This window comes from Pipra filicauda, unplaced genomic scaffold (assembly GCF_003945595.2).
Source record: "Pipra filicauda isolate LSUMZ 115617 unplaced genomic scaffold, ASM394559v2 scaffold210_size2929891_pilon, whole genome shotgun sequence".
Taxonomy (NCBI): Eukaryota; Metazoa; Chordata; class Aves; order Passeriformes; family Pipridae; genus Pipra; species Pipra filicauda.
In genome coordinates this window covers 1,967,630-1,991,188 of record NW_024104322.1, presented here as the reverse complement: position 1 = coordinate 1,991,188, position 23,559 = coordinate 1,967,630, and positions in this window count along the sequence as shown.

Genomic DNA, 23,559 nt, shown 5'->3' with positions numbered 1-23,559 from the left:
ATAGTGTTCCTATTCATTAGACCCATGTGTATTTGATTTTTTATGACATGCAGTGTTGAATACTTGCTAAAGGATACTGCACTATTTTTTGTGGCCTCTTTAGCAGAATTGTGTTAGAGGAAGAGCATTTTATAAATAGTTTAAATTTCTAATTTTAGAGTAATAACCTGACATTTCTCTGAGAGGGACAGTAGTCAAAATAGTTATGCTTTTATATTAGTCACCGCTTAACTTTTCTGTTTAATAAATGGGGAACGAGTTTTCTGCAAAAAAGAGGAAGCGACTTTGGTTTATATAGCATAACCTTGTCTGAGGGGAGACACAGACACTCATTTAGAACTGGAGGAGAGCATGTTCTGTGTCTGAAAAAGCAATACAGAAAATGCATACAGCAAATAATGTACCTGCAACATTACTGAAGGTAATATTTTTCAGACTATTTCTTCAGGAAATAGAAACAGGAAAGTATATACTACTGATTGAAATATATTACTTTTTTATAAAAATCACTGCAGCAAGCTCCAACAACTAAAATTATTTTTAATTATGTGTTTGTATTATGGTGATGTCCAGGGATGTTCCGAACAGGCTGGAGGTCATTGTATTGGACAAACAGGAAAAAACATTTAATTGCCATAAAACGCTTTGTATCATAGTTTAAGTGGCTAATGAAGTGAGAAAACTAATGTGTTAAGGGAGAGAGTAATATTTACACCAGTGTGTCTATCTGTATTATAAAGATGTTGTGAAGTTCAGTGTTATGTGTAAAATTTTTCATGTGGTATACTGGGTGCATTGATGTTATTACATGGCTATTGTAGTGTTTCAGAAGGTTGATGCTAGGATGTCTAGACACAGGCCTGGTGTTCTTGACTGAATCACATTTTTAGATGTCCGCTGCTAAAAGTCAAACTTAGAGCAATGTGTGCAGGTGCAGTGCTTGTTACTAGTTGGTGCTGGCTGATGCCCAGGCCTGAGTCAGCTTCTTGTCTGTGCTTCAGTTGTGCAACCCCATCGGTGTCGAGGATGGGAAAGGGGAAGGGCAACAGGGGATGGAGCCATGGCTGTCCCTGTGCTACCCACAGCAGCACCTGTGTCTCCCAGGTACATTCCACAGCCGGGTCAAGGCTGATGGCTCCAACCTGTTCAAAAGTTTTACAAGGACATGTAGTGATAGAACAAGGGGGGATAGCTTTAACTTGAAAAAGGGTTGGTTTAAATTAGATAATAGGAAAAAATTGTTTACTGTGAGAATGGTGGGAGGCTGCACAGATTGTCCTGAGAAGATGTGGATGTACCTTCTTTGGAATGTTCAAGGCCAAGTTGGAATGGGCTTTGAGCTACCTGGTCTAGTGGAAGGGGTCCCTGCCCAGGGCAGGGGGTTCTGAACTAGATGACCTTTAGGGTGCCTTCCAACCCAAAGCATTCTATGATTCTGTAATGTCTGGTGCCCTCCTGGGAGCCACATTCTCTATTTGAGGTTTTCTGGAGGAAAGATTTCCAACCATGTAAAACTCATTGTGTGCATAGTTAACCAGCCTTGATCACTTTTCTCTTGGCTTTTTGTTGTGCTTTTCATGAAAGACAGAGCAGCAAATATGGTGTGGGATTTTGAAAGATGTAGAATCTGGTGTAACAATGATTTCACACTCAATTAGATTCTCATACATTGACTTCTTCTCTTCTCTTGGCTGCAAGAAGTAGGTATAAATGTCATGAGACATAGAGTTGCATCATAATTGATGTCGGTCAGAAGTTTTAGAATGGCACAGTGACAGATCTAGAGTGTTATTTATTAATTGGAATAGCTGGCCTGGATACAAGGTAGTAGTAAAGTCAGAGATTTCTAAAGCCAAGAAAAACGAAGCTAGATGAAAGAGAGAAAACAACAAAATGAAAGTGTGTTCTTTAAAATCTCTGATGCTGAGAAGGTAACCAGCTCCTGATATTTCCGTCCCTTCTTTAGTCAATTTATACTTGAAGTCCATTATTAAAAAAAATCCCCAAACTGAAAGACCAACCCCTCCTCCCCAAACCTAATCCCAAACCTAATGTTTTATTGGCATTCAGGTTTTATTATTTTACTCTGCTAAAAATTTATCAGTGATTGTTTCGGTTCATTTATTCTTGTAAGAACATTTCTTCCAAAGTAAACCTGTGAAAATGGAAGGATATATTTATAGATACTACTACTTTAAAAGAACAATAGAGGAATATTAAAAATTATACAATTTTAGAATATGTTTAATCATATTGCATGAGTACTATTACTCACATAAGTGGAGCTACTCAAGAATTAAAACACGTTAAGGATGGGCAAAGACATCAAAATGATGCCCTGAATGTATGGAAAATACCCAGTGTTCTGTAATTGCTCAGTTTCTGGTAATGGCTCTGTGTATATGGAACAATGGGCATTTAGTTATTTTATCATATTTTTTAGCAGCACAGGATGACAATGCTGAAATCTCCCACATCTATATTTGGACCATACTTCCTTCTTTCAAATGTCACTACATATTTTTAGACTTAAAGAAAGGGACATCTATAGTCTTTCAACATACTGCAAAACATGTGATATTTAAACATGCTCTTTTTAAATTGATCCTAGATGTAGTTATGCTTCTCCATCAGTTCATTCTGTGGAAATAAGTCCTGGAATCTAGACCAGGGACTTGGCCTGCATAAAAGAAATGTCTTGTCTTGCATCCAAGGGCTTGGTCTTCCCAGGGAGTAGATGTCCCTATATGTGTATACTGTGCCCACAGAGGCACAGCCCTCACTGACGTTATGCTACATGCACTTGTTTTGTGCATGTGCATGTTGTCTAAGTGTTTGGTGTCAACCAGCTTGTGACGTAGATCAAGTATCTGGAACTGGGTAAACAGATACAGGCAATATATGGGTGTACATGCACAGAATACATGTACACATCTATGTGTGTGTGTATATGGTACAGCACATCTAGCTCTCTATGGCTTTGAAAGTAGCTTTGAGTGGGAAATATCATGAATCCCCTCTTTCTCTCTGCTTACCCTCAATGATCCGGAGCTTTATCTTTATGGCGTAAGAAGGAAGAAGAGCTATGTATGCATTTATCTGAAAAAAGTCTGTGCTGTCAATAAGAGAAGAGGTTATTGCAGGACTGTATGCTAAACAGCTAATTTAAAATTGTAATTTGTTGTAGCTCTTACAACAAGAGCTGTTGTAAGTAGCTCTTTTAATTTCATGTATTAGAATTCCAAAATGGTGCTTTTTCCTTGTTATTATTGCTTGGACTAATGTTTTTGTTTCTTCACCATGTTTTTATCAGTAGCTTTTTCTGTAAGATTGTCTCTATGTTATGTCCAAATGACTCAACATAGTTTTGGGATCTTTGTGACCCTTTTACCTCTAATGTTTATAGTCTAACACAGAAAGTTTCTCTATTTATCTTACCTATGTGAGAATATGTAAAAAAATAAGGTACTGTGTTCTCAGTGGGTCTAAGACTGTTGGGTGATAAGGTAATATAAGGAAAGGGTAGAAAAGTGAAAGAATTAAAAAATCTAGAAGCTGGAAGAAAAGGGTGTTTATTTTATGTCAGACTTACACAATAAAATAGTACCACAATAAAATGTGAATGTGTACACACGACAGGTTTATCTTATGTCATAGATTTTAACATTACCATTTTGCTTTGGTTTCATTTTACACTCAGTTTTCATAAATAAATATAAATAAATAAATGAATAATTTCCTTACATAAAACAGCCTAATATTTGCATATAATTGTCTTTTCTGATGAAATACAAGCTTTTCTTTATTTTTTTTTCTATGTATTCTGTTGAATTGCTCTCGAAATTCTCAGAGAATCTGTTTGTTAGGTCCCAAACATGTTGCATGTGCCTCCTACTCAATGTGGAAGTTGATGGTGATTGTTCAGTGCTGTGCAGTGCTCTAGGCCCAATAGGATAGGTACTTATTGATCAGATACCACTCTTTAATTTGTAACACAGAAATTATCTATGACAGTTTTATTTTATCACTTGAGTTTAAGGGTGATGTCTATGTTTGCACTAACTTGTGGCTGTCTTTCAGTCTGCCATTTTCACATCATTCTACCAGTTTAGAAATCACTGTCATCTTCTTGCCTAAATACTCCCATTGGCTTTTTTGAAATTAATATAGCCATCATTAAATTTCCAAGTTTTGAAATGCCCCACTGTATTCCTCCTGCTTGACTATCTGGTCTTTTTTTCCTTCTTACATTATTACTGCCACCACCCAATATGTTGATTTATAGTTATTTGCTCTTTTTCCCTTCTTCAGAACAGTCCTACTGAATATGAGGGAACTTGGCTACTGGCTTTTCAGAAGTGACTCAGTTTTCTCCCCTCCTAAATGCATCAGTTTTACTGTTATGAGTTTGTCTGTCTTCTCAGATTTCTCATCTGTTTATGACACAGAATCAGAAAGAGGTGACAAAGGTGGCAATTTGTCACTTTTTCAGTGTCCTGGATATGGCCCATTCATTAGAAAATCTTTTTGTAACTGCAGCTACCACAGTAGCCTTCCTCTATTTTGTGATTTTCCCATTCCAACTAAGTTTTAGGAAAAAGGGTGAAGACAATATCCTGGATTAAAAGTGTGCAAAGAATCCCCTGATGGAGGAAAAACCATATGTTCAAATGGCTGAGCCAATGTAATGCCTCTTGAAACAGGTCTGAGGGTGTGATTCCATGTTGGCAAAATGTCATTTTCAGAGTGTTATCTTAACAAAAAGTTAAACTAGAGTGAAAGCACAGATCTAAGACATTTGAGATATAAAGTCTCTGGGGTAAAAAGGTGTGTATATTATTTTTTGTGTGTGAGCACTCGAACATCATGTGAGTGCGAGTGACTCAGAGCTGTCTTGGATTCCCTCAGTTCAATAAAATACCATCACATTTACCAGTATTATGTGCCACCCCTTTTTAGTAAACTTAGCTTATTTATTGTATGTTGTGGCATGTCTAAATGTAAAGTAAGACAGCAAGCATCATTTATAAATGGATAATATTGTTTGGAGGTCTACATGCTGTTAGAGTAGTTGAGACTAGAAGAAAATCGTCATTGTGTTAAAATCATGATGTGCATCTTCTAGAAAACGCTTACTGTCTTTAATAGTGAGACATATTTTTCTAATAAAATTAAAGAGCCAGGAGAATTTTCATGCTATAAATATAAAGTTTATAATAATAACTATACTGTTATATAATATGCAAATATTTTGTTTATGCATATACATAAATATATAATATAAACATGGCATAAATTTAAAAATAAAATAAAAGTTAATGACTTCTGATTTAGCAAATATAGTAAACAGATATTAGTAAAAACTGAGCTTATGCTAAGGCCTACATGTTGCTACTGAGAAGTGTCTGGTTTTCTGTGAAGGTGTTTCAACTACTGCAGCTTTTAAAAATCATGTTATAGAAACATCCATCAGGAAGGATGTGGGTACAGTTTATCACACAGTAGATCTGGGGAATGGATGAGATGATTTCCTGATGATCCTTCAAGTTGTTATTTTCTATGATTTTGTATGGGAGGGGCTCTAATGTTTCTGATTTGTGCTGAAGTTTTGGGAAATGAATTAACCTGAAGAGCTTGAGAAAAAATTAGAAAAATTTCTGTGTATGTGCATGACAAACAGAAAAGAGCAGATGTGTGTATAAAGAAAATGAGATTTAAAGGCTGCTTACATGGACTTTAAGCAGATTTTTAAACTGTGAACTTTTCATGTTTTTTCCTACTAATCTTCCATCCTGTTTAGGATCTAACAGCGGAAAATCTGGTGGGAATCATGTGCATGTGCTCCTCATTGCATGCTTGGAAAAAAAATCTGGCAGAGTAAAACCAGTTGTTAAAGAAGAGCTGTAGTACATGTGAATTCTCTTACTTCCTGCTGCTTTCTGGGAGGGTTACTCACTCAGATGCTCTGAGCTTCCTACCAGACTCAGTTCCACTCCTTTTCTATAAGCATCACTATTCCCTACATTGAACAATCATGGGTCAAGTTACAGAGTATCACTAAATTTGCTTCAATATGTATGGATTCTAAGGATTCAAATCAGGAGGTGCATTATTTTTTGTTTTAGTTTGTTTTCCTTTCTCCAGCTTTTTGTGGTTTGAGTGTGATGGCATTCGTCAAAACTGATGGTACCCATCAGTAAAATAGCAATATCACCCTCCTTAAAGTGGTGCTTTTTGTAGCCACTCCCTGCCTCAAATTGATTCAGGTGCCTATGCTTACTCCCAGCAGATTTCCCAAGTACAGTTTGTTATAGCAGAAGCACAATCTTTCTTTCCTAAGGACAAACAGGCCTATCTCTTTTCATCAATATTCACACTTTGCATAAGCCCCTTAGAAGAAGATTTCCATTTTTAATGGTTTTAATTAGCATTTATGACAAACTGGTTTCACATGATATAAAGCAACAGATTAAATTTGTAAAGTGGATAATAATAAAATGTGAGTTGATTTGTTTCACTGGAGTTTAAAAGACTTTTGCTCAGTGGGGCCTCTATGTTAATTCATTAAGCATGCTTTAGACCTTATGGAGATTTTTTTTTTTGATTTAATTAACACAGATCAAACTCCCAGGAGATTTTATGTCCTCCACAGCAGTGTGTGTTAGAGACAGTAACTTAGAACTTATTTATAGGTCTTTGTGTTCATTTACTTGAAAAAGGGATTTAAAATACTCTATGAAATCATTCTAATAGAGCAGAAGCTACTGAAGTTCTTTAGAGTAGGCACCAAACGTGTTTATAAACAATGGAAGGGCAGGGGCTAGGGCCAGGCTTCGGAGATCCAGTTTATTTTCCTTGTAGCTACAGTGGCATCTAGTCCCCACTAACCAAGTTGAGTGCACATTTTCTCCATTAATGTTTTAATCTGTGATGCATAACTAGGCCTTTGAGTAGGGTCCAATACCTCTATCCCTCCTTCTCATGGTGTTCATTGGTGGGCCTGGCTGAGCTCTGGCCTAGCTGAAGACAAGAGATGAAAAGCTGTGGCGCGGTTAGGGCAATCTCCTGGGAAGCAGTGGGTTGTAGGTTTCAGACTCAGCAGACTGAGGAGATCCCCAAAGGCTTGATTTTACAGTTGCTGGAGCACTGTAAAAATTTCTTAATATAGGAAATTACTGCAAGAGACTTTTTCTTCTCTCAGTGTGATTTCTGTTATTTTTTCATTGAAGCCAGTGATTTCTAAGTACATTAGATGTAGTCTGAGAATGCATCACAGATCAGTTCCCTTCTGTCTGTTTTTGATAATGTTTTAGCTGAACTGAGGTATCCAGCTTCTACATGTAAGTTGTTTCTCAGACGATTTGAATTAGAATCAAGGAGGGGGAAAAATAAAAGTCACTTGCCTGCAAAAAAAAAAATAATAATAAGGGAGAGCGATTCAGAGAGAGAGAGAAGCAATCATTGAGGAGTACAATGGCAAAGAACATGATAAATACTCCCAGAAAGATTCTGTAAATCATATAAGAACCATGGAAGGAGATCTCAACAAGTGTGCAGTGTCTTCTTCTCTACCTGAAATTCTCCTTGTATCACATGTACCATCAGACTTCTGCACTGAATAAAACAGGGACTTGAGAGAAAATATAACAGCATATGATATTGCAATTAAATAATATATCCTGTCTCGTACAAAAAGGTCAGAAGTAAATCAATTGCATACCTTTATTGGCATACAGGATTTCAGTTGTTCTTCCAACACTGAATTTTAGTGGAAGCAGGTTGGAACAGAATGAAACTATGCTATACTCAGGAAGGTCCCTAATATCGTGCTATAGTCCTTTAAAGAGATGGAATTTGCTTTGGGATTCAGACGTCTTTGTGTGTCTCCCTGTCAGCTAACTGTCTAAATTCTGTTAAACTTAATGGATATCTGGTCAATATGGTCAGAGCTGCCTGGAGAGTGTTTCAACTGACCAGCTTCTCCAAGGTGAACTGAATTACTACTGGATTGCTGCCTTAAAATCACTGACTGTAATGGAAGCTCAGACACCTAAGGCAGTGAGGATTTTTACGAATAGGCATTCTAACTGACATCTCTTAATCTTGAGTTGAACCTCAGCCAAAGAGTCCCCTTGATATATATGGTTTTTAAACAGTCGATACCTGAAGTACTTCTGCAGCAGTGCACTTTAATCTGTATGGTCTGATGTAAAAGTAGATGAGTGCTGGTTTTTACATTGTATTTTATGATTGTACTGATGGCTACTTTATACTATTTAGACAATTGGCCTGTGCATGGAATCTTGGGTTGTGGTAATCTGAATGTTCTTTTTGAGGGTGCAACTTAACTTAGTGTTTTCCTGGTTTCTAACTTTTAATTTTTGAGCAGTAAAGCAGTGGTGACAGTTCTTGGAAGTAAAGTATCCCCTTTTTCTGGACATCCTATCTTTTGCAGAGACAAACACGACAGGCAACAATAACCTTTTCAAGGGGAGAAGATTGTATAGTATTTCCAGTCCTTTTTTGGCTCAGTGGATCAATTGCATAGCAAGCTTTATAAATCATGGCATGACTCCTTCCTTTTGAGGCTCCTTGGGAAGCCTCTGCAATTTACAAAACTACTAGTGAGTGGAGGAGCAGAGCAACTACTTAAGGGGAGCTTTTGCTAAGTGGGACTGAAAGTCATCCCACCTAATTTTCATCCAAGAAATGTTAAGCATTCACTCTAAACTTTTGTCTAGACTTCCTCTAGAGAGAGAGAGGAGAAGAGGTAGAAAAAGTCCTCCTGAAGTGAGTAATTTTATCCTCTGAAAATTTAAACAGACATGAAATGAATTATTTTCTATGTCTCTATTAAGGAGCCTAGATGGCGAGCTTAGACCACACATGAACTTTCAGCAAGATGAATGTAGTCTGGAAAAAGATGAGAAGGATAAATAAAGCAGAGCTCAACTCAGTAGAAAAGGATAATGAGTGGGCTTATGTAGTCGATAAACTTTCCCTGCTTTATGCTATCAGGACACTTGAGCCACTGAGAAAGCTTCTGGTTTTCTAATTGGGAGAAGACAAAGCATTGGGAACGCGGAAGGAAAAATTTATGAGTAGCATATGACAGAAAGAAAAGCTGAGGTTTTTACCTTGTCCACTAGATGAACTCTATGGGGCATCAAAGGGGAGTTCTGTCTGCAGACAGGAAAGAGTAGAAAAAAAAGAGATGATCTGATATATTTGGCAATATTTCCACTGCTTGAAGTCTGCAGAAGGGGAACCCCCAGAGAGCTTTAGTCAGCCTACCACGTGAACTTCAGGGAGGAAATGTTCTCCTTTTACATTGTCAAACATCCCTTGTGAGCAAGTTACATTTTGAGCACTCTGAACACTATTTCTACCACAAAGAAGTCACAGAAATTTTGCACTGTGTTAATTCAGATACTCTGTCCTAGTTTTGGAGAAAATCCAGACAATCAAAGTCCTCCTCAGCTCTCAGTTTTGGAAATATTGGGATGCTTCTACAAGTTTTAGGGTACAGAGGAGGTAAAAGTAAACCCCTTCACATTATTCAGGGAAACCTGAACTCTGTTATAACTTACCTCGCTCTGTGAGAGTTTGCTAGTCATTATAAGATGCAATGAGCATGCAGAGCATATGAAAAAGATTAGTTCCTAGAAGCTGCTACACTCTTACAGACTCACACAGAATGGTTGCATATTATCTCCGCTTTGCAGCTGGAGATGCTCAGATAGGCAGCTCTTCAGGGACTTGAATGTGACACAGGAAGCCGCAGTAAAACTGTGCTGTAAGCCCTTGTAACTTTTGGAGTAATGCCCTGCCCACTTATTGCAATTTGTTTGGCTTAATTTGCTTGAGGCCTAAGTGAAGAAGTACCAAACTAGCCCTTTCACAAGGTGCTGCCTCCAGCTAGTTTTGTGTAGAAGAGTATATACACTGCTCCAGCTGGTTCAGTTAAAAAAGGTTGAAAAAAAAAAAAGAACTAGGGATCTCATCTGGCCTATATTTAGCCAGGATGGCTACTTTTTCTAAGATATTTGTGGCGTTGATGTTTCTCTGTTTGATTTCTCTGTCTAAACAAGAAGGAACTGGGGCTGCATGTTGCTGTGGGAGGGAGAAACACCTCATTTGGTAAGACAGGGCGAGCAGAGCAGGAATGACTCTGCTTCCACTATACCTGTGCTGTCTTGCTGCTCTTGTCTTCACCATGCCTGTTTCCCTCTGCCAGCACAGACTCCCCCAGCTGCTGTCCCCAGCCCAGCAAAGGGACTGGAGCCTGGCCCACCCCATGGCACAGGGGCACAGAGATACCACAGCCCTCAGGTGCCCAGTGAGGCATGTGGGGGGAGTCCAGCAGCATGGCTGTTCCTCCCCAGGGCCACCTGCCACCCCTCGGGCTGCTCGCTCCGTAGCTGGAGGTGGCAAGCACAGGCTACCTTGGGTGTCCAGCTGTCCCCTGGGGAAAAGGCTGGTGGCAAAGTCATATCAACAAGATGGGGTCAAGAGCAGACAGCTCTGAAGAGTCTAATATGAAAGTTTTGTTTCCAGTCTCCTATGCTTTGTTGCAGAGGCCATTTTGGGGAGGTGGGAAAGGCTTAAAATGATATTTGTGATCATTCCAGATTTTGCTCTCATCTTACTTTAAAGAGCCATTAAAACTCAAATTAAGCAAGACTCCCGCTGTTAGCTCAGTCAGCTGTGAATGGTTCTGTAAAACTCTTACACATCCTTTGAAAGTAACTGAGTAACAGGAGAAAACCAAACTTGTTAAGGTTTCCCTTTTGATATAGAAGGATTTATTCAACAAGGATTTTTGTTTGTTTTAAGGCTTTGGTTACTTACATATTTTCAGAGAAGAAAATATACATGATTCTTAGTTGCTTCCTGAATTGGGAAGCTGCTGTATCTTAAGCAGAGAATTAAATTGTTGTGTTCTTCTTGAGGATCTGTGTCTTCCTAATCTTCCAGATAAAGTGAACTCTGCAGTGCAAGTCACTTATCATGATATCTTAATAATATGCACTTCGAAAGAAGTATCTACCCTTTCAGACTACGAAGAGACGAGCAGTGAAATCAAACAGTACGGTGACTGGCTGGGGACATCTAGTGGAGAAAAAGTAAAATACTAAAAATACCAGGAACGTTTCCTGCTGTCACTGTAAAATCAAAATCAGGACTTGCATGACTGAGCAAAGGTTCGTTCTGCTCTGTTTAAACCCTGAATTAAATGTTGCTGGACAAAATAAAATTGTTTTTTATTTCTAGAAATAGAAATTGTAGTTGTCTTTAGGGTACACATTATAATTAATTTCATTTAATTATAGATGTAGGAGTTTATTTCATGTTGGGTCCTCCCCCCATAGTTTCATTTATTTGACAAGTAAATTACTTACATTTATTTCAGATTCTTTTCCTGAATCAGAAGAAAGATAATACTTGCCAAAAAATAGTTGCCAACTATTTTATTAATTTTGAGATGTTTGGATGGAAGATGTTAAAAGCAATATGTACAGGTAGCTTAAATATTCCTTTCTTAACATAGAATCATAGAATTCACAATTGTCAGAATTAAAGTGGTCAATTAAGTTGATTTGTACCACTGACACTACCAATGTTACTACATTTCATCTTTGACATTTTATATACAACCATACAACTCAACTTGGTTTTGGAACTGTTCTGTCATACTTGGAAGAAAATTGCTTACTTTGACTTCCCTCACCACAGATTTAGAATCCTGAGTCCTTCTCAGGACAAGTTTAAATCTCCAGGAAGTGTCATATTGACTTGCAAGGGCTCCAATGAGAGTGCTATACCTTGAGATTAGTCAATTAAAGGACCGTGCATGTTTTAGAAGGTACTTGGGAGTAGTATAAAAACAATTACTGACATGCCATTATGAATATAGACAGGCCAAATAATATTTAATAAACACAATAACCATCCTCCCATCTATCTCATTACACTTACATACCCAGTTCACTTAGAAAGAAATCCACGCAGGTATGTATAGGTAGGCTTGCAATATGCTAAATCACTTATGAAGCAGTCTGAGACTGATTTCAGGAGCCAAAGCATGGGAGGGCAGGTGTTATGATATAATCTTAGAATCCTAGAATTGTCTGAGTTGCAAGGGACCTTTAATGATCAGCTTGGGACATATTGTGGTAGTGCAGCTGAACTGAGCTATGCCAAGGCCCTGTAGGGAAGTAGTACACCACCAATACATGTTGATTTCCATTTTCCTTGGTGAAAGTCAGCTATATTTTTGGCCAATAGCAGCAGCAGTTTCAGAGAGGGAATGTAATTGAGTAATGTCACTGTAAAGAAGCAGAGAAGCATAGTTTGTGTAACAACCACCTTAAGGAATAACTGGGTTACTGTGGATCTGAAACTTGAGAGAATCATGAAACAGCAGCTCCTCAGAGGTAATATTCAAGCTGTTCTACTCAGTTTATACTTGTATTATTCTCAGTGCATCAAGAAATCTTTGGATAAAGGAATGGTGCCATGGCTTTTTAGTTGAGCATAGAGCTTTTGTGGTAGTTCTTCAGAATGGCAAAATTTACAATCACTATTAAAAAGGAAAAGTCAAATAAATGTACCTGAACCCTGAGCCTTTCCCATTAGGAGTCATTATAAAAAGCAGCAATCGGGAAGGCAGGTAGATTGAGGGAGAGTTATCTGTAAGCAGGAGTAAAAACAACTTCCTTAGAATCCCAGAATAGTGGCCTTCTTGTCTCCAGATAAATGCCATGATAACCCTTTCTCCCACAAATTGGGTTACATTAGCCAGGTTCTCACTAGTCCTGACTACTGTTTTCCAGAGACTAGTGAGAACAATGTGTGATCAGGCACTATTGCTGTGGAGTTCTACTGTAAGATCAGCAAAGGAAGAGACTCAAATTTTTGTGTATTGGAAACTATGGGATTGTGATAAATTGTTACTTTATCTGCTATTTGTTTACAGGAATTGTTCTCAGAAATCTTCCCTTCTACATCTTTCATTTTATAAGGACTGAGGGGATAGTAAAAGCCTCTTTGAAGGAAGAATCAGTAGCAAAAGTCTAATGGTTATTTAAATAAAATTTTGAGCTTAAAAGAAATTTAAGATTTGCCAAGATTATGCATCTTATAGCTAAATCACACAGTATTGAAATCCAGCTCTTACTGCAATGACAACCAGTCCACTAGGGTCTCTACGTAGCTATATAAGACAAACTACATTTTTTGGATGTTTTTCAGATATTTCACACTGAGACAGTTTAAATTACAGCTTTGATGAAACGACATTTGAACCGGAAATAGTTAAGGCATAGTGATGTCTGAACAGTGGATTAGAAAAAAAAATTAAACTCTGTTAGACAAAATTGCACCAGAGACTTTTTCCCTGCTGTAAGCTGAATCCCTCTTGGATCAGTTGACCTCTTTAATAGAAGGAGAGTCTGTCCTTCCATTAAATCAAAGGGAACAAAAGTCAGTCCTGTAAGCAGGTGGTTGTCTCTGGGTGATGCCCAAGGTCAGACTTTCTAACTCTCGTACGAGTTACTGGGGAAACTGCCCATGAAATTGGAGACATTGTGAAGATAGAGGCTAAACAAGCTGTTCACTCCCCTGCTAGTGTTACTGGGACTCAGGACTAATAGGTCTTTGTGAAAACAGGAAGGCTTAAATTCTCACTCTAGGACTGATGAGATTTTAGACAAGCTGCACAGTGCATTTTTCCTTATGGAAGGAAGTTAATTAGGTGCTATTGCCCTCTAGACTCAGTTTCAACATCTGGTGAACGAGCTCATTGTGGAGAATAAAGGTATTTTCCCAATGATACATCAACAGCATCTTATTTCTATCTGAGCGAAAGAGAAATATGTTCTCTTGGGTAAGGGTGGGTTGGATCACCTTCAAGATCAGTTGCTAATTGCAAAAACTGAAAAATATTAAGTGATTTTTTTAGGACTGGTTTATCAAAGTGGCACATGCAGTGATATAAAGCTACGTGTAGCATAGGTGGGATTTACTGAGGATTGGTGCTAATCCCAAGACCATTCCTGGTCCCTTTCAAAACAGTGAAATTGTATGGGAGATCTGTGCACTTTTCAAATTTTGATAGGCTTAGGTAATAAAAAAGACAACATTTTCTGAATTCATTAATATGAAAAGTCTTTACATGGCACTTGGAATAGAACATCACAAAAATCCAAGTCTCCTAAGTTCAGATTTTGACTAAACTTCCAGAAACTTCTCAGTCTCAGATTTCTCAAAGCTCTGTGATGTTGCTAGGCCAGGGAGATCACCAATTGTATACTTGGAAAGATAAGAAAAATTTTGCTTGACAAGGAAGTTTCATGCAACTGTGGAAAAGGAGGGCCCTGAAATTTTTAATACTTAATGGAAGGGAAGCCTGGCAATATTTTTGTCTAGTCACTAATCTTTTGCCCTCTGTTCTGTTTAAAACACTCACTTCTAGAATTTTGGCTACTTGATTTGAAACAACTGGCCATCATTACTGCAAATTTCTTCATGTTTCTCATATCTCATCTAATTTTTGGTTTTGGAGATGCTGAATAGTTTTTTTAAGAATAAATTCAGTCTAGTGAAATCTTGATATAATAAATCAAGGTAGAGTAATTAGTATAGGACAATACCAGGAAGATTGACCAAGTAGTGTATTGGGGATTTTTCAGCCTTGTCATTCTCTTTATTGAACCTACTCCTAAACACCTCCAATAATGTTTTCCAAGCAGCCTGTTCAAATATTTAGCCATCTTAAATCTTAAAAGGTTCTTATTGGCAGCAAACCTTAATCCTTTTAGTTTTCATCAAATCTACAGAGAGCGTAAGGGACAGTAGGTGGCATATTACCTATAAAAACTTTTCATACATTGAAAAAATATTCATGTTTCCTCTAATTTTTTTTTTTTTTTCATAAAACAGAACATTTCTTTTAACATACCTTGGAGATAATATTTTCTAAATTTCTTATACTGTTAGTAACTGCTGGGCTGTCTCCCAAAGGAGAAGTAATCTCTGTATTACATTGCAGTGTCCGAAAGTGAACACTCTACCCCAGGTGATGTCTCCTACACAGAACAACTCTTGTGTCTTGTATATAATGCTCCTCAAAATGTATTCTGGAATGTCCTTTTACAATAGTATCACATTCTTTACTTAAATATCTTATTCAGTGAAAACCCAAAGCCTTTTTTTCAGTATTGCTGACTAGTCAACTATTTCCCTGTTGTATTTATCACTTGAATGTTCCTTACTAGGCACTCTACTTAGCCTTTATTGAATTTCATCATGCTGCTTTCAAGTCATGCCTTTTGTTTAGTAACACCGCTGAAAATTTAAATCCGAGTCTGCTAACATTTGCAACCTATTCTAGTTTGAACTCCTCTGCAAATGTGACAAATATGTTCTCTAGTCAGGCATCCAAAGTATTGAGGAACTTACTGAATGCAGCCTGCAATGGATGTCTGCAGCCTGTCACTTGATTTCCTCTCCCAATTGGGTGGATAAATTTTGATAAATACCTTGTGAGTGCTTTCTTTTTCCTGGGTAGTTACATACCTATTTCACAATGTTTATCTATATATACTCTGTTTGTGTATTTTGCTAGCAAAAATGATATTTAAAACAATGTCAGTAGCCTTACTAAGTGCAGTGTATACCAAATATCTGATCAAACCTCACCCTTTGTGAGTGCTGAAGCAAAGATTATACTAACTTTTCAGCCTTTACTATCTGCTGTTCTCTTTCTTACCTTGTTAAGCAATAGGCATTCTTTTTCTCTCTGTCTTCCCATTTCTAAAATACTTTTCTTATTGCATTTTATGTTAGATGAAACTCACATTCACTTTGATCTACACTGCATGTTATTTCTTTATAGTCTTTTTACATCTATACTTGTAGCTCCTTGTTCCTCCTTTTGTATTTATATTTATATTTATATTTTTCTGATTTCCTTTTTCTTTTCCTGGATCTTAAAGAGCTTTTGTTGGAGCCATATTGGTCTTTTACTATGCTCCATATGTTTCCTTTGCATCATGACAGTCTGCCATTATATCTTTAATATACTCCCTTTCAGTAACTGTGAACTCTCTTGCAGTCTTTTTTTTCCTTAGAATAACTTCCCAAGAGACCCTACCTTCCAGTTCCCTCAAATTGATGAAGTCTGCTTTTTTTGAACTCCACTGTCCTTATTCTGCTGCTCTCATTCCTCCCTTTCTTTAGATTTATGAACTTTATAGTTTTGTAATTATTTTAACCAAAATTACTTTTTACCTCTAACTTCTCAACCAGATCCTCCCTATTAGTCAGAATCAGTGCTAAAACAGCTGCAAACTTCTCAGTACCTTCTTCCATCTTCCTAAAAGAAAGTTGTCCTCAATGTGTCCTGAAAGCCTACTTCATCCTGACATTATTTTCCAGCACTTATCTGTGTATAATTTAAGTCTTCCTTTACAAGTAAGAGGGCACCCTTTGGATGCTTCTATTATTTGCAAAGAAAAAAAACCTACCCCAAAAATGTACCAAACCCCACTCTGATATGTCCTTCTGATCACGTTATTTCTAGCATTTCCCTATTATGACATTGCCTTTATTTTTTTCCTTTTTACGTTTTCCCTGAGATGCTCAATGCACCTCTCACCTCTTCTGGCAGTTGAGCAAGGATCTACATTTTTGATGTACAGTGTGGCATCTACTTCTTTTTCCCCAGAGCCTGTCTTTCATAAACAAAGTGTACTCCTTTATCCCAGCAGTTGGAGGAAATAGCATGGAAACATAACCATTACACAGAAGTCACAGACAGCTGCTTAGTCCTACTGGGAATGTTTCTGTGTCACATTCAATAGCTACCTCAGTTCTAGGGAATCAGAAGACTTCAGAAACTTCCTCAGTTTTGTCATGTCCTTATCTGAGATTTTTCATCAGAATGAAAGGTTTCAATAAGTTTGAGGCTTAGTAAAGCTGGAAAATTAGTTTATGGAGCAAAAAATCTTTAGTGATTTACATACACACTTGTGAAAATTCTTACCTTAAATCTAGACCGAACTGGTATTAACTGGTCAGAAGATCATGTAATAAACAGAGATAGTATTGTAAACATCAGATTTTAGGGGAGGAAGACATAATAATCTTCAAGCAAAATGGGACTGATTTTTTTTTCCTTTCAAAATTCCAGCCTATCCCTGCTGCAGTAGGCTCTCTTTAGGTGTAAGCAATTTCATTCACAAAGCTACAGAAATCTTCATACAATGGATGTATCTCTTTAACGCAATAGGGGTTATTTGGATTACCTGGACTATGAACAAGACACAGCAGTCCACTGACATCATCCTTCCCAACACTGAAAGGGCTTTTTATATTTTCATGATGGAAAATACAGCCTCTCCCTGTCTGGTAAATAGTTTTAATCCAAACAACAAGTGATGATGGTTACAGAGCTTCCCTGGGATTATTCCATGATTGTGGAAACTAATTCAGAACATTTTTCATTGTGTCAGAAGTTGTTCCTGTGTCTCTGATGCACCTGCACTGAAAAATCACAGAATCATTGAATGGTTGAATTTGAAGGATCTCTGGGAATCACCTAGTCCACCTTCCCTACTCAGAACAGGGTCAGCTACAGCACATTGCCCATCGCCATGTCCAGCTGACTTCTGAATATCTCCAAGGATAGTGACTCCACAACCTCCCCAAACAACCTGCTCCAGTATTTGTACAGGAAAAAAAATTTTTTTTCTTATGTTTAATTGGAATTTCTTAGTTCAGTTTCTGCCCACTGTCTCTTGGGCCTGTCCCTGAGCACCACTGAGAAAGTCTGGATCTATTTTTTTATTCCCTGCCATCTGGCATTCAGACTTCTTCAGGCTGACTAGTCCCAGCCCTCTTCAAGTAGCTCATGTACTCCAAGTCCTAAATCATCTTCACGGTCTTCTGCCATACTCCCTCCAGTAAGCCTGTGTATCTCGCACTAGGGAGCCCAGGACTGGACCAGCACTCCAGCTGTGGTGTTCCAAGAGCTGAGGAGGTCACACCCTTGATTTGCAGGCGATGTGATACTGTTCCTGATGCAGACCAGGAGGGACTACTAGCCTTCCTTGTTGTAAATGCTCATTGCTGCCTCATTGTCTACTGCAAAACCCAGGGCCTACTCTGCAAAGAGGGGGACCCCTGGTGGTCTAATGGTTAGGATGCGGCACTCTCACCACTGCAGTCCAGGTTCAATTCCCAGTCAGGGAAACTCCCCCAGGCAGATGGAGCTCATCGGCCCTGTAAGGCCATTCATCTAAGAGAAGGTCACTCTAAACAAACCTACGTCCTGAGGACCTCACTGCCACTGTCCAAGCTCGCTCAGCCCCAGCAGATGAACCTTAAGATTAAAGGGTGGGCTCAGTTCAGCGCACACTGTGTCTCACCTAAAAAAATCCATTGCACAGGTTCAAAGGGTAAAGACCTTTCCCAAATCTTCACTCGCAAACACTGGCCATACTACTTGCAAAGATCCTTTCCCACCAATCATTCCCCAGTCTGTACTAGTGCACGATGTTTTTCTTCCCAGGGCTATTTACCTTTATTTTAACTTCCTGAGATTCTTACTGGCCCATTTCTCCATGCTGCTGTGGTCCCTCCAAAAAGAAGCACAACCATCTAGTAAATCAACCTCTCCTCCCAGTTTTGTATCTTCAGTTTTACTAAGAGTGCAGCCTGTCCCATCATTTAGGTCACTGATGAAGATGCTGAACAATATTGGACACAATGTTGAACCATGGGGGGACACTGCTAATGACTGGTCTTCAGCTAGACTTTGTGCTTCTTTGAGTCCAACATTTCAGACAGTTTTTAGCCTACTTCATCTATTTTGCTTGTCTATTCTGAATGTCATCCTTTTGTCTATGAATACACTATGGTAAAAAATTGTGGAAGTTGAAGTAGAAAATTGCCTACCTCTGAAGTGGAGGTAGGCATCCACTGTTCTCCCCTTGTTCATGAGGTAGTCATGTCACTGTAGAAGGCTATCAGGTTGGTCAGAAATTTTTTTCCTCTTTGTAAATCCATGATGACTACTCACAGACACCTTCCTGTGCTTAACTCCTTTGTAAAGGGCTTCCAGAAGGATTTGCTTCATCAGTTTCACAGGGATTGAAGTGAGGCTGACTGATCGTTTTCTCTCTGTATCCTCCTCCTTACCCATCTTGGAAGTAGTACTGACATTTGCTTTCTTCTAGGAAAGATAATCAAGAGTGACCTCACAAATGACATGCTACTAAGTCACATGCACTTAGGTACATCCAGTGTTTTAAATGTTCCCTAATCTGATCCTTCTCCATCAAGGGAAAGTCTTGCTGCTCCAGAAAAATGTTGTAACAAGAGTTGCCAGAGTGTGATGGGGGACTAATCTAATGGCATACAGCCAATTTCTGTCAGAGATGTGTTCACAAAACAGAATTTTCTTTGGCTAGAATTCCCTTTAATGTAGGCCATATTATTTATTTCAGACTTAATTTTAAAAATCAAACAGGAAATCCTATTCAATGATATTTCTCTTTCTTATGAAAAACATAAGCCCAATCAAAGTAAAATGCATACATTTTATCTTCTGACAAAGCTTGTTTATTCATATAAAGATAGGAGGAGTCATATTATAATATAGAATTGTCTCCTGAGCAGTATGCTAGAGCATTAACTTCATTCTGAATAGGACTGAATAAAACATGTAGAAAAACAGAATAACACATGTCAGCAAGAAAGTACTTGATGATGATTCACTGAGCCATACATGTAAAAAGGATACTTAGAACTAAGAAGGGAAGTTGTGAATATAAGTCTGCCTACTTCTTTGGGATTCTGAAAAATGCAATTGGTATTTACAGCTGTTCCTTGTAGAATGCAAGGTAGAAAGTTTTCCTATACAGTTAAGATCATTTGGATTTGAAAAATTTACACCAAGGGTAATGCAAGAGTTGGCAGAGAATTTGATTTTTTTCTTGGTTGGTTTTTTGGTTTTGGTTTGGTCTTTTTATTTATTTTTTTTTTGTTTTTGTTTTTGTTTGCCCTATTGAGAAACTCCCTGTAGCCCAAGAATTCAAAACAAAACTTCAAAAATAATCTTTTAGATGGGAACATCCTATTCTAGAACCATGAATTTCCTTGCTTTGTAGAATACAGAGCAGCAACCAGGAATGGTTAACTGACTATGGCTTAATTTTCTCCAGATAATGGAATAGGTCATACTTCTGGGAAATATCCAGTACAATATTGAATAAATGGGTGAAATACTTCCTCATCCTTAGTTCTGCAGATGAATAGCCATTACTGGGAACTGTGATACAGGTAATGCTGCTTCTGTGTTATTATCATCCTTTCCATCATTCTCAGAGCCTGTGACTACCCTGAGTAGTTTGGACCACAAAGTTCTGGAAACAGATAGCCAGATAGGATGGGGAGCAAGAATGGAGATTTACAGCAGACTTTCTTCAAGGAGAGTGGGTATCTTTTCAGATTCTGTTATACAGAGCTCCAGTGGCAGCATGATGGCAGTCCCTGTGGACATGATGTCTGCTCAGGCATGGAGTGGGCCCTGATGGACGTGTTCCCACAGAAGACACAGGAATGCAGGAGAAAGTTCTGATGGGCAGGGAATTTCTCATTTTGCAGCTATCCCTGGGCTCCTGAGTCAGAACAACGACCTTCTCTCCTCTTAAAAGGCAAGATTTAGTACTTTCTCTCCAAGACATTCCTGTCTGTTCTCTCCTTACTAAAAAAGCCTGAGAGGCTAAAAGCAATGCTGACTTCATTACTTGAACCAAAATCAATGGGAGCAGAACGAAGCTCTCCATGAGTTTAGATAGGTTTGGATTTACAAAATGCATACGTTGTATCCAAAGTATACATTACTGATTAAAATGTATTGATTGAAAATGAAATACAAGTAGCTGTCTGAAAAAATGACACTTTGTTGTAATGCAAATATGGCAACCCATACAGCCTTTCTTTCCAGGTATATGCCTTATGTATTAAAAGCTAATGCCTTTAAAGTACCTTCTAATGATTTGCATATACTGAATCAACTCTGTAGACAAAAAATGACTTGCATAATGAATTGCACATGCACAAAAAATAAAGTCTGCAAAATAAACACATCAACTAGCTGAATACTAATTACCTATATGCAAAATCTGGAGACATTCAGTATGCAGAACCAATCTGTTATCACAGCGAACACCTATAACTAATTTCCTGCAGGAAGAAAATTTTCCATTAGCTTTGGTGAATTTATACCCATTATAGAAAGGTTGTAGCTAAATAAATATTATTTTAGTTTAATTGGATTAAAAATTAGAAATGCAAATTCTGGAGCACCATGTCTCTAAGTCCTTGTCTCCCTTTTTATGGTAATACCCTTCTAATGGTTTAAGCCTATGAAGAAAAAACACTGAAGATTTTAACTAGCGGCTTTGCAGGGGGGCAGAAAGGAGCAAAGAAGATTTAGTGGTGAAAAGAGCAAATAAATAGGTGCTCCAAGATTAAAAAGAGGGTAGAAGTGCATGCTGAGCTGTTGAAAGACCTCTCTGTGTTTAAAGAAAAATATTGTTTGGTTCTTTCACCAGTGCATGATCAAAATAAGAGGTACAAATTAGTTCATGGCTGCTGAAGCTACAAAACATCATGCAGAGAGCTGTCTTTGGGAACGTTTTAATGAGGAGAAGAGGTCATCAGACTGTGACATTGCTTTTCAGAATTCTTCAAGAACAACACAGACTTCCTGTTCCAAATGTGGTAAAGAATAAAACAACCTTAGTAGTAATCGTACAACTTTTGAACCATGTTCCTTGGAAATACTGTACCGTGCTCATTTTGTAGCTTTAGTTAGCTATCTCAAAGGAACTCTTCCATATTTTCCATGTGCTCTTATTTCAAAAGTACAGTGAAATAGTAAAGCTTCAACAAGGATTATATTTATAAAATAAAGTTTTATTCAGTCTTCTAAAGAGATTTTAATGTTTTCATTGCTCTAGGTGAAATGGTACACTGTGGCTCTGTTCATTAACATTTAGCATCAAGCAAAAATCAAGGATTACCACATGCAGTTTGAAAGGACATCCAAAATGACTTTGAAATTAAATTCACTACAATCTTAGTTTTGCAGCATTTCAAACGTGATTTTAAAATGTATAAGTTAAGTTAATGGTATTCCAGGTCAAATATCCCCAGCCCAATAACAAGTTCCACATAGAATATCATTATTTAAATTTGTGACATAGTGTATATGCTGACTAGGATTGGAGAAGTCCACTGTAAATTTAATAAATAAGATATATTCCACTATGCAGTTATTGAAAAAAAGCTTCCTTGAAGATATTTAGAGAGACAATTAGCAGAGAGAAGATACTGGTTATGGGCATATCACAACTGAAATGTGTTCAGGATTGCCAATAATTACACAAACCAAGTAACTAGCAATTGACAATGGTTTTTACTCCTGATAAACAATTACTCCTGTGAAAGAAATAGGTATTAAAATAGTGATTTCTAAACCTCTTTTTCAAAGCTTTTAGCAATAAGAAAGAATAAAAATGTATGTCAAAAAACTTTCATGAATCAGGTATAATAGTTAATAATTTGGCTAAAACTTGACTTACTTATCTATTCGTTAAAATAGAGAACTGTACAACAAACCAGCCCTTCTTTTTAGAATAGTTGTAATAAAATTTCATTTGAAAAAGCATCAGCAACAATAATACAAAGCTGTTGTAGATGGTATTGTTTGTGCCATAGAAATTCTATTTTAATTATTTCATTGCATGTTCTTTTAAATTATAATCACAATGTTAAGAGAAGAAAGGATAACATAAGCTGTACTGTATGACACCTGTCTCTTCTTTTTCCGCTAAATAATGGAAGAAAATAAATTTGGTAACTCTCTTCTGTAATCAGAAAGGCAATCTCTTTCATAGCAGTTTCTGTCAGTTTTTTTCAGGTGCAAAGAGCACTAATATCTGTCTGTCACCTGATGTATGTAATTCTAACCTGAATATTGAAAGTTTACAAAAAAACATATACATATTTGTTAACAAAGGTGTGCTCTCGTTGACAAATACATTTAGTAATGAATATTTATTTTTATGGCAATAATATTACAGCTTTAAATATTAATTTTTATCTAGTCATTGCACATTCTCACATGAATCAGTTGACTTAAGCATTTACACTAATTTTGTCTTCTGTGGTATAGTTTTCTTCTCTTCCACATGAGGTACTAAATAGGTATTTGGGAATATTTTAGTTGTCTATTTTACCTCTAAAAAAATCCTGATACAAATTTTTCCCACAAAGGCTAACAAGTTTGTTGGTTTTCCGTTTAAACCTTTAATCCTGTTTGAATGGATTGATGTCTTTTTCCTTGATTTACCAGATTCTTCTGTCAGTGATTAGGGCCTGGGAGTTTGGACTAATCTGAGATTTCTCCTCTTCTTGTATTGTCATTCTAGTGCCCATTATTCTTCTCTTTTTTTCCTTTCCAAGAATACCACTGTATTCTATTTA